Below are 9,942 nucleotides of genomic sequence, written 5' to 3' on the forward strand. Positions count from 1 at the left end.
CATGGTCTGAGAGTCCTTTAAGTGCATTTTGGCAAACTCCAAGTATTCAGTTTTTTATTTGTAATAAATTTGCTATTTAAAAAAAAAAAAAAACTGTTTTTTGCTTTGTCATTATGAGGAAAAAAACACAATTTAATCAATTTTAGAATAAGGCTGTAACGTAACAAAATGGGGGAAAAAGTCAAGGGGTCTGAATCCTTTCTGAATGGACTGTATAGACGAACTGTGGAAATGCAGTCAGATCACATGCCTCTAGAGAGCATCCTGACAAAGCCTCTCCTCAGAGCACCAAAAAGACTAAAACACATGCTCATGAGACTCCAAAACTACGAGGTCAGTCTCCGAAACGTTCCGGGGAAAACATGTGGTGCTGGCCGACACCCTGAGCAGGGCGTACCTCACAGAACAAGACAACAGAGGCCCTGTGGAGGTCCAAGTGAAATCAATCAATATGATACACTACCTCCCTGTGTCAAGCGAGAGACTAAAGCACATCCAGAGAGCCACTGAGCTGGACCAGGAGCTCCAGACACTGAAACATGTGATCCTGCAAGGGGTGGCCTGAAGTGTAAGAGCATGTACCCTTGGAAGTAGCCATGTATTTTCACAACAGAGATGAGCTGAGTGTGCAAAATGGAGTTATCTTCAGGAGGTGAGCGAGTCGTTGTGCCAGCTAGCCTCAAGTCAGAGATAATGCAGAGAATCCATTCCTCACACATAGGAATCGAGGGATGTCTGAGAAGTCTACAGGCCGGCTGAGAACATACATGGGCCAATGCAGCACCTGCACTGCATGGGGGTGAGAAGCAGTAGAAACAGACTCAGAGGCCACACGAAGCACCAAAGCATCCCTGGGGGGGACCTGTTCCAGTTCAACGACAGAGACTACATAGTTATAGTTGATTATCTCTCAAACTTCAGAGAAGTGGACCATTTGGAGAACACACACACATGAAAACGGTCATCCGAAAACTAAAGACACACTTTGCACATACCTGACATCCTTTACTCAGACAATGACAGAGATAGTAAACAGCACTGTTGAGGAGCCTGGCACAGAGATAGTAAACAGAGCACTGTTGAGGAGCCTGGCACAGACATAGTAAACAGCACTGTTGAGGAGCCTGGCACAGAGATAGTAAACAGCACTGTTGAGAAGCCTGGCACAGAGATAGTAAACAGCACTGTTGAGGAGCCTGGCACAGAGATAGTAAACAGCACTGTTGTGGAGCCTGGCACGGAGATAGTAAACAGCACTGTTGAGAAGCCTGGCACAGAGATAGTAAACAGCACTTTTGAGGAACCTGGCACAGAGATAGTAAACAGCACTGTTGAGGAGCCTGGCACAGAGATAGTAAACAGCACTGTTGAGGAGCCTGGCACAGAGATAGTAAACAGCACTGTTGAGGAGCCTGGCACAGAGATAGTAAGCAGCACTGTTGAGGAGCCTGGCACAGAGATAGTAAACAGCACTGTTGAGGAGCCTGGCACAGAGATAGTAAACAGCACTGTTGAGGAGCCTGGCACAGAGATAGTAAACAGCACTGTTGAGGAGCCTGGCACAGAGATAGTAAACAGCACTGTTGAGGAGCCTGGCACAGAGATAGTAAACAGCACTGTTGAGGAGCCTGGCACAGAGATAGTAAACAGCACTGTTGAGGAGCCAGGCACAGAGATAGTAAACAGCACTGTTGAGGAGCCAGGCACAGAGATAGTAAACAGAGCTCCAGTAGAGGTGGACACCTCAACAAAAGGATCTAAACATCCCATGTCAATTCTATCTGATCTCACTGGGGTTCCAGTATATTGAACCAGTATGGGTACCTGCAGCCCAATGTAGAGAACCAGTATGGGTACCTGCAGCCCAATGTAGAGAACCAGTATGGGTACCTGCAGCCCAATGTAGTGAACCAGTATGGGTACCTGCAGCCCAATGTAGTGAACCAGTATGGGTACCTGCAGCCCAATGTAGTGAACCAGTATGGGTACCTGCAGCCCAATGTAGTGAACCAGTATGGGTACCTGCAGCCCAATGTAGTGAACCAGTATGGGTACCTGCAGCCCAATGTACTGAACCAGTATGGGTACCTGCAGCCCAATGTAGAGAACCAGTATGGGTACCTGCAGCCCAATGTAGTGAACCAGTATCTGTGGCACCCATTTCCCTTCGACACACCCAATCTCCACTACTCCGTTTGCCATATTGGGATGCAGCAAGCACTTCGCCCCAAGACTTTGGAAGCAATGGCGGAAACATTGTGCGATTCTCTTGGCGCGAATAAAGTTGGTGAAGAAGAGTGGAGTAAGAAGGGACAAAGTTGATGACGAAGAAGATAGGTAGAAGGGCTAAATAGTTTCACCAGCAAGGAAGTTGGCATTGAGTGACCCGTTTTACGGTCTCAAAGATACTGAAGGACACGTTGGGAAAAGTGGAACCGGTCACAATGACCAAGAGCGGTATGATGTTGATTTCGTGTGTGTCAAAAGCGCAAAAAGGCATAAGCTCTGTGGCTCTACAAGAATGTCGACCAAAAATCCATCTCATTCCATCTTCTCCCACTGCCGGCCACTGGGCTTCCTCTCACTACCATATTTGGTAGTTACCTGGTTGTTGTCCTAGGTTACCTGGTTAAAATACCATATTTGGTAGTGAGAGGAAACGCCAAGCGGATGCTTCACATTTATACATCTGGTGAAATATCTGACTCGTTGTTGGCTTTTCAGTCGGACACCGGTTAAAGATGTCATCTGTCGTTGGACATAGAGGCTGTGGGGTTTAGGGATAACATACCAGTAGTGGTAGACGCATGTCGTTGGACATAGAGGCTGTGGGGTTTAGGGATAACATACCAGTAGTGGTGACGCATGTCGTTAGACATAGAGGCTGTGGGGTTTAGGGATAACATACCAGTAGTGGTAGACGCATGTCGTTGGACATAGAGGCTGTGGGGTTTAGGGATAACATACCAGTAGTGGTAGACGCATGTCGTTGGACATAGAGGCTGTGGGGTTTAGGGATAACATACCAGTAGTGGTGACGCATGTCGTTAGACATAGAGGCTGTGGGGTTTAGGGATAACATACCAGTAGTGGTAGACGCATGTCGTTGGACATAGAGGCTGTGTGGTTTAGGGATAACATACCAGTAGTGGTAGACGCGTGTCGTTGGACCCGAATGATAGATGGAAAGAAGGAGGATAGCCGATCGTTTTACTGTGGTTTGAGGAAGTGATTCTCCTGACTCAGGTAAAACTTGGGTATGTGAGATATGAGGCGAGACCGTATTGTACAGAAGCCGCTGTAGGCCCTGCCTGCCGTGTTACAACTGGAAAACGATTGGACACGTGGCAAGTGTTTGTCGAAGGAATAAATATGTAGTAATTGAAGAGTCAGATGAAGTACGTTGTTGTAATTGTGATGGGAATCATAATACAATAATGGGATAATTGTGTTGTTTTGCTCTAAAAACCTGTTAGTTCATATGCCTTGACACCAATATATATATATATATAGTAGGCTTAAAGGCAGAGACAATAAGAAGACACAGTGGCAGAATAAATTCAACCACACTTTTGTTTCTTCACAAAAAACCTGGAGATCATCAACATCTGTCTGGTGAAGTCAACAAAACACATTTCTTGACCGACAACATGGTCGAGCAACTATTGATTTAGAACCACGGAGAGTTACTGTAAGACACAAAGAAAACAGGCCCTGCCTCCACTATTCCAGCACCATTCCAACAAGAGGAGCTGCCTCCACTATTCCGGCACCATTCCAACAACAGGCCCTGCCTCCACCATTCCAGCACCATTTCAACAACAGGCCCTGCCTCCTCTATTCCAGCACCATTTCAACAAGAGGCCCTGCCTCGTCTTTTCCAGCACTATTTCAACAACAGGCCCTGCCTCCTCTATTCCAGCACCATTTCAACAACAGGCCCTGCCTCCTCTATTCCAACAACAGGCCCTGCCTCCACTAGTCCAGCACCATTTCAACAACAGGCCCTGCCTCCTCTATTCCAGCACCATTCCAACAACAGGCCCAGCCTCCACTATTCCAGCACCATTCCAACAACAGGCCCTGCCTCTTCTATTCCAGCACCATTTCAACAACAGGCCCTGCCTCCTCTATTCCAGCACCATGTCAACAACAGGCCCTGCCTCCTCTATTCCAGCACCATGTCAACAACAGGCCCTGTCTCCTCTATTCCAGCACCATGTCAACAACAGGCCCTGTCTCCACTATTCCAGCACCATTTCAACAACAGGCCCTGTCTCCTCTATTCCGGCACCATTTCAACAACAGGCCCTGCCTCCTCTATTCCGGCACCATTTCAACAACAGGCCCTGTCTCCTCTATTCCGGCACCATTTCAACAACAGGCCCTGCCTCCTCTATTCCAGCACCATTTCAACAACAGGCCCTGTCTCCACTATTCCAGCACCATTCCAACAACAGGCCCTGCCTCCACTATTCCAGCACCATTCCAACAACAGGCCCTGCCTCTTCTATTCCAGCACCATTTCAACAACAGGCCCTGTCTCCTCTATTCCGGCACCATTTCAACAACAGGCCCTGCCTCCACTATTCCAGCACCATGTCAACAACAGGCCCTGTCTCCTCTATTCCAGCACCATGTCAACAACAGGCCCTGCCTCCACTATTCCAGCACCATGTCAACAACAGGCCCTGTCTCCACTATTCCAGCACCATTTCAACAACAGGCCCTGCCTCCACTATTCCAGCACCATTTCAACAACAGGCCCTGCCTCCTCTATTCCAGCACCATTTCAACAACAGGCCCTGCCTCCTCTATTCCAGCACCATGTCAACAACAGGCCCAGCCTCCTCTATTCCAGCACCATGTCAACAACAGGCCCAGCCTCCTCTATTCCAGCACCATTTCAACAACAGGCCCTGCCTCCTCTATTCCAGCACCATTTCAACAACAGGCCCTGCCTCCACTATTCCAGCACCATGTCAACAACAGGCCCTGCCTCCACCATTTCAACATCATCTAATCACCTATGCTTAGTGACAACTAAAAGATTCCCAAAACTATTTAGGCCAATCCAATGTAAGCTAAGTATCATGTGGCCGGCCATGGTACTGATTTCTGTGTATGTGTGTGTGTGTGTGTGTGTGTGTGTGTGTGTGTGTCAAAATCAAATCAAATCGTATTTGTCACATACACCAAATACAACAGGTGTAGTAGACCTTACAGTGAAATGCAGAATACAACAGGTGTAGTAGACCTCACAGTGAAATGCTGAATACAACAGGTGTAGTAGACCTCACAGTGAAATGCTGAATACAACAGGTGTAGTAGACCGTACAGTGAAATGCTGAATACCACAGGTGTAGTAGACCTCACAGTGAAATGCTGAATACAACAGGTGTAGTAGACCTCACAGTGAAATGCTGAATACAACAGGTGTAGTAGACCTCACAGTGAAATGCTGAATACAACAGGTGTAGTAGACCTCACAGTGAAATGCTGAATACAACAGGTGTAGTAGACCTCACAGTGAAATGCTGAATACAACAGGTGTAGTAGACCTTACAGTGAAATGCTGAATACAACAGGTGTAGTAGACATCACAGTGAAATACTGAATACAACAGGTGTAGTAGACCTCACAGTGAAATGCTGAATACAACAGGTGTAGTAGACCTCACAGTGAAATGCTGAATACAACAGGTGTAGTAGACCTCACAGTGAAATGCTGAATACAACAGGTGTAGTAGACCTTACAGTGAAATGCTGAATACAACAGGTGTAGTAGACCTCACAGTGAAATGCTTACTCATGAGCCCTTAACCAACAATACAGTTTTAAGAAAATACCTAAAAAAAAAAAAGGTAAGAGATAAGAATAACAAAAAATTCAAGAGGCAGTAAATAACAATAGTGGGACTATATACAGGGGGTACCGGTACAGAGTCAATGTGGAGGCTATATACAGGGTATTACGGTACAGAGTCAATGTGGAGGCTATATACAGGGTATTACGGTACAGAGTCAATGTGGAGGCTATATACAGGGTATTACGGTACAGAGTCAATGTGGAGGCTATATACAGGGTATTACGGTACAGAGTCAATGTGGAGGCTATATACAGGGTATTACGGTACAGAGTCAATGTGGAGGCTATATACAGGGTATTACGGTACAGAGTCAATGTGGAGGCTATATACAGGGTGCTACGGTACAGAGTCAATGTGGAGGCTATATACAGGGTATTACGGTACAGAGTCAATGTGGAGGCTATATACAGGGTGTTACGGTACAGAGTCAATGTGGAGGCTATATACAGGGTGTTACGGTACAGAGTCAATGTGGAGGCTATATACAGGGTGTTACGGTACAGAGTCAATGTGGAGGCTATATACAGGGTATTACGGTACAGAGTCAATGTGGAGGCTATATACAGGGTATTACGGTACAGAGTCAATGTGGAGGCTATATACAGGGTGTTACGGTACAGAGTCAATGTGGAGGCTATATACAGGGTGTTACGGTACAGAGTCAATGTGGAGGCTATATACAGGGTGTTACGGTACAGAGTCAATGTGGAGGCTATATACAGGGTGTTACGGTACAGAGTCAATGTGGAGGCTATATACAGGGTGTTACGGTACAGAGTCAATGTGGAGGCTATATACAGGGTATTACGGTACAGAGTCAATGTGGAGGCTATATACAGGGTGTTACGGTACAGAGTCAATGTGGAGGCTATATACAGGGTGTTACGGTACAGAGTCAATGTGGAGGCTATATACAGGGTATTACGGTACAGAGTGAATGTGGAGGCTATATACAGGGTATTACGGTACAGAGTCAATGTGGAGGCTATATACAGGGTATTACGGTACAGAGTCAATGTGGAGGCTATATACAGGGTGTTACGGTACAGAGTCAATGTGGAGGCTATATACAGGGGGTACCGGTACAGAGTCAATGTGGAGGCTATATACAGGGTGTTACGGTACAGAGTCAATGTGGAGGCTATATACAGGGTGTTACGGTACAGAGTCAATGTGGAGGCTATATACAGGGTGTTACGGTACAGAGTCAATGTGGAGGCTATATACAGGGTATTACGGTACAGAGTCAATGTGGAGGCTATATACAGGGTATTACGGTACAGAGTCAATGTGGAGGCTATATACAGGGTATTACGGTACAGAGTCAATGTGGAGGCTATATACAGGGTATTACGGTACAGAGTCAATGTGGAGGCTATATACAGGGTATTACGGTACAGAGTCAATGTGGAGGCTATATACAGGGTATTACGGTACAGAGTCAATGTGGAGGCTATATACAGGGTATTACGGTACAGAGTCAATGTGGAGGCTATATACAGGGTATTACGGTACAGAGTCAATGTGGAGGCTATATACAGGGTATTACGGTACAGAGTCAATGTGGAGGCTATATACAGGGTGTTACGGTACAGAGTCAATGTGGAGGCCATATACAGGGTATTACGGTACAGAGTCAATGTGGAGGCTATATACAGGGGGTACCGGTACAGAGTCAATGTGGAGGCTATATACAGGGGGTACCGGTACAGAGTCAATGTGGAGGCTATATACAGGGGGTACCGGTACAGAGTCATTGTGGAGGCTATATACAGGGTATTACAGTACAGAGTCAATGTGGAGGCTATATACAGGGGGTACCGGTACAGAGTCATTGTGGAGGCTATATACAGGGTATTACGGTACAGAGTCAATGTGGAGGCTATATACAGGGGGTACCGGTACAGAGTCAATGTGGAGGCTACATACAGGGGGTACCGGTACAGAGTCATTGTGGAGGCTATATACAGGGTATTACGGTACAGAGTCAATGTGGAGGCTATATACAGGGGGTACCGGTACAGAGTCATTGTGGAGGCTATATACAGGGTATTACGGTACAGAGTCAATGTGGAGGCTATATACAGGGGGTACCGGTACAGAGTCAATGTGGAGGCTATATACAGGGGGTACCGGTACAGGGTCAATGTGGAGGCTATATACAGGGGGTACCGGTACAGAGTCAATGTGGAGGCTATATACAGGGGGTACCAGTACAGAGTCAATGTGGAGGCTATATACAGGGGGTACCGGTACAGAGTCAATGTGGAGGCTATATACAGGGGATACTGGTACAGAGTCAATGTGGAGGCTATATACAGGGGGTACTGGTACAGAGTCAATGTGGAGGCTATATACAGGGGGTACTGGTACAGAGTCAATGTGGAGGCTATATACAGGGGGGCACTGGTACAGAGTCAATGTGGAGGCTATATACAGGGGGTACCAGTACAGAGTCAATGTGGAGGCTACATACAGGGGGTACCAGTACAGAGTCAATGTGGAGGCTATATACAGGGGATACCAGTACAGAGTCAATGTGGAGGCTATATACAGGGGGTACCGGTACAGAGTCAATGTGGAGGCTATATACAGGGGGTACCGATGTCGAGGTACAGTGCCTTGCGAAAGTATTCGGCCCCCTTGAACTTTGCGACCTTTTGCCACATTTCAGGCTTCAAACATAAAGATATAAAACTGTATTTTTTTGTGAAGAATCAACAACAAGTGGGACACAATCATGAAGTGGAACGACATTTATTGGATATTTCAAACTTTTTTAATAAATCAAAAACTGAAAAATTGGGCGTGCAAAATTATTCAGCCCCCTTAAGTTAATACTTTGTAGCGACACCTTTTGCTGCGATTACAGCTGTAAGTCGCTTGGGGTATGTCTCTATCAATTTTGCACATCGAGAGACTGACATTTTTTCCCATTCCTCCTTGCAAAACAGCTCGAGCTCAGTGAGGTTGGATGGAGAGCATTTGTGAACAGCAGTTTTCAGTTCTTTCCACAGATTCTCGATTGGATTCAGGTCTGGACTTTGACTTGGCCATTCTAACTCCTGGATATGTTTATTTTTGAACCATTCCATTGTAGATTTTGCTTTATGTTTTGGATCATTGTCTTGTTGGAAGACAAATCTCCGTCCCAGTCTCAGGTCTTTTGCAGACTCCATCAGGTTTTCTTCCAGAATGGTCCTGTATTTGGCTCCATCCATCTTCCCATCAATTTTAACCATCTTCCCTGTCCCTGCTGAAGAAAAGCAGGCCCAAACCATGATGCTGCCACCACCATGTTTGACAGTGGGGATGGTGTGTTCAGCTGTGTTGCTTTTACGCCAAACATAACGTTTTGCATTGTTGCCAAAAAGTTCAATTTTGGTTTCATCTGACCAGAGCACCTTCTTCCACATGTTTGGTGTCTCCCCCAGGTGGCTTGTGGCAAACTTTAAACGACACTTTTTATGGATATCTTTAAGAAATGGCTTTCTTCTTGTGCAATATACGACTGATTGTTGTCCTATGGACAGAGTCTCCCACCTCAGCTGTAGATCTCTGCAGTTCATCCAGAGTGATCATGGGCCTCTTGGCTGCATCTCTGATCAGTCTTCTCCTTGTATGAGCTGAAAGTTTAGAGGGACGGCCAGGTCTTGGTAGATTTGCAGTGGTCTGATACTCCTTCCATTTCAATATTATCGCTTGCACAGTGCTCCTTGGGATGTTTAAAGCTTGGGAAATCTTTTTGTATCCAAATCCGGCTTTAAACTTCTTCACAACAGTATCTCGGACCTGCCTGGTGTGTTCCTTGTTCTTCATGATGCTCTCTGCGCTTTTAACGGACCTCTGAGACTATCACAGTGCAGGTGCATTTATACGGAGACTTGATTACACACAGGTGGATTGTATTTATCATCATTAGTCATTTAGGTCAACATTGGATCATTCAGAGATCCTCACTGAACTTCTGGAGAGAGTTTGCTGCACTGAAAGTAAAGGGGCTGAATAATTTTGCACGCCCAATTTTTCAGTTTCTGATTTGTTAAAAAAGTTTAAAATATCCAATAAATGTCG

The sequence above is a fragment of the Oncorhynchus mykiss genome, chromosome 7, assembly GCF_013265735.2.
Source record: "Oncorhynchus mykiss isolate Arlee chromosome 7, USDA_OmykA_1.1, whole genome shotgun sequence".
In the NCBI taxonomy this organism is placed as follows: domain Eukaryota; kingdom Metazoa; phylum Chordata; class Actinopteri; order Salmoniformes; family Salmonidae; genus Oncorhynchus; species Oncorhynchus mykiss.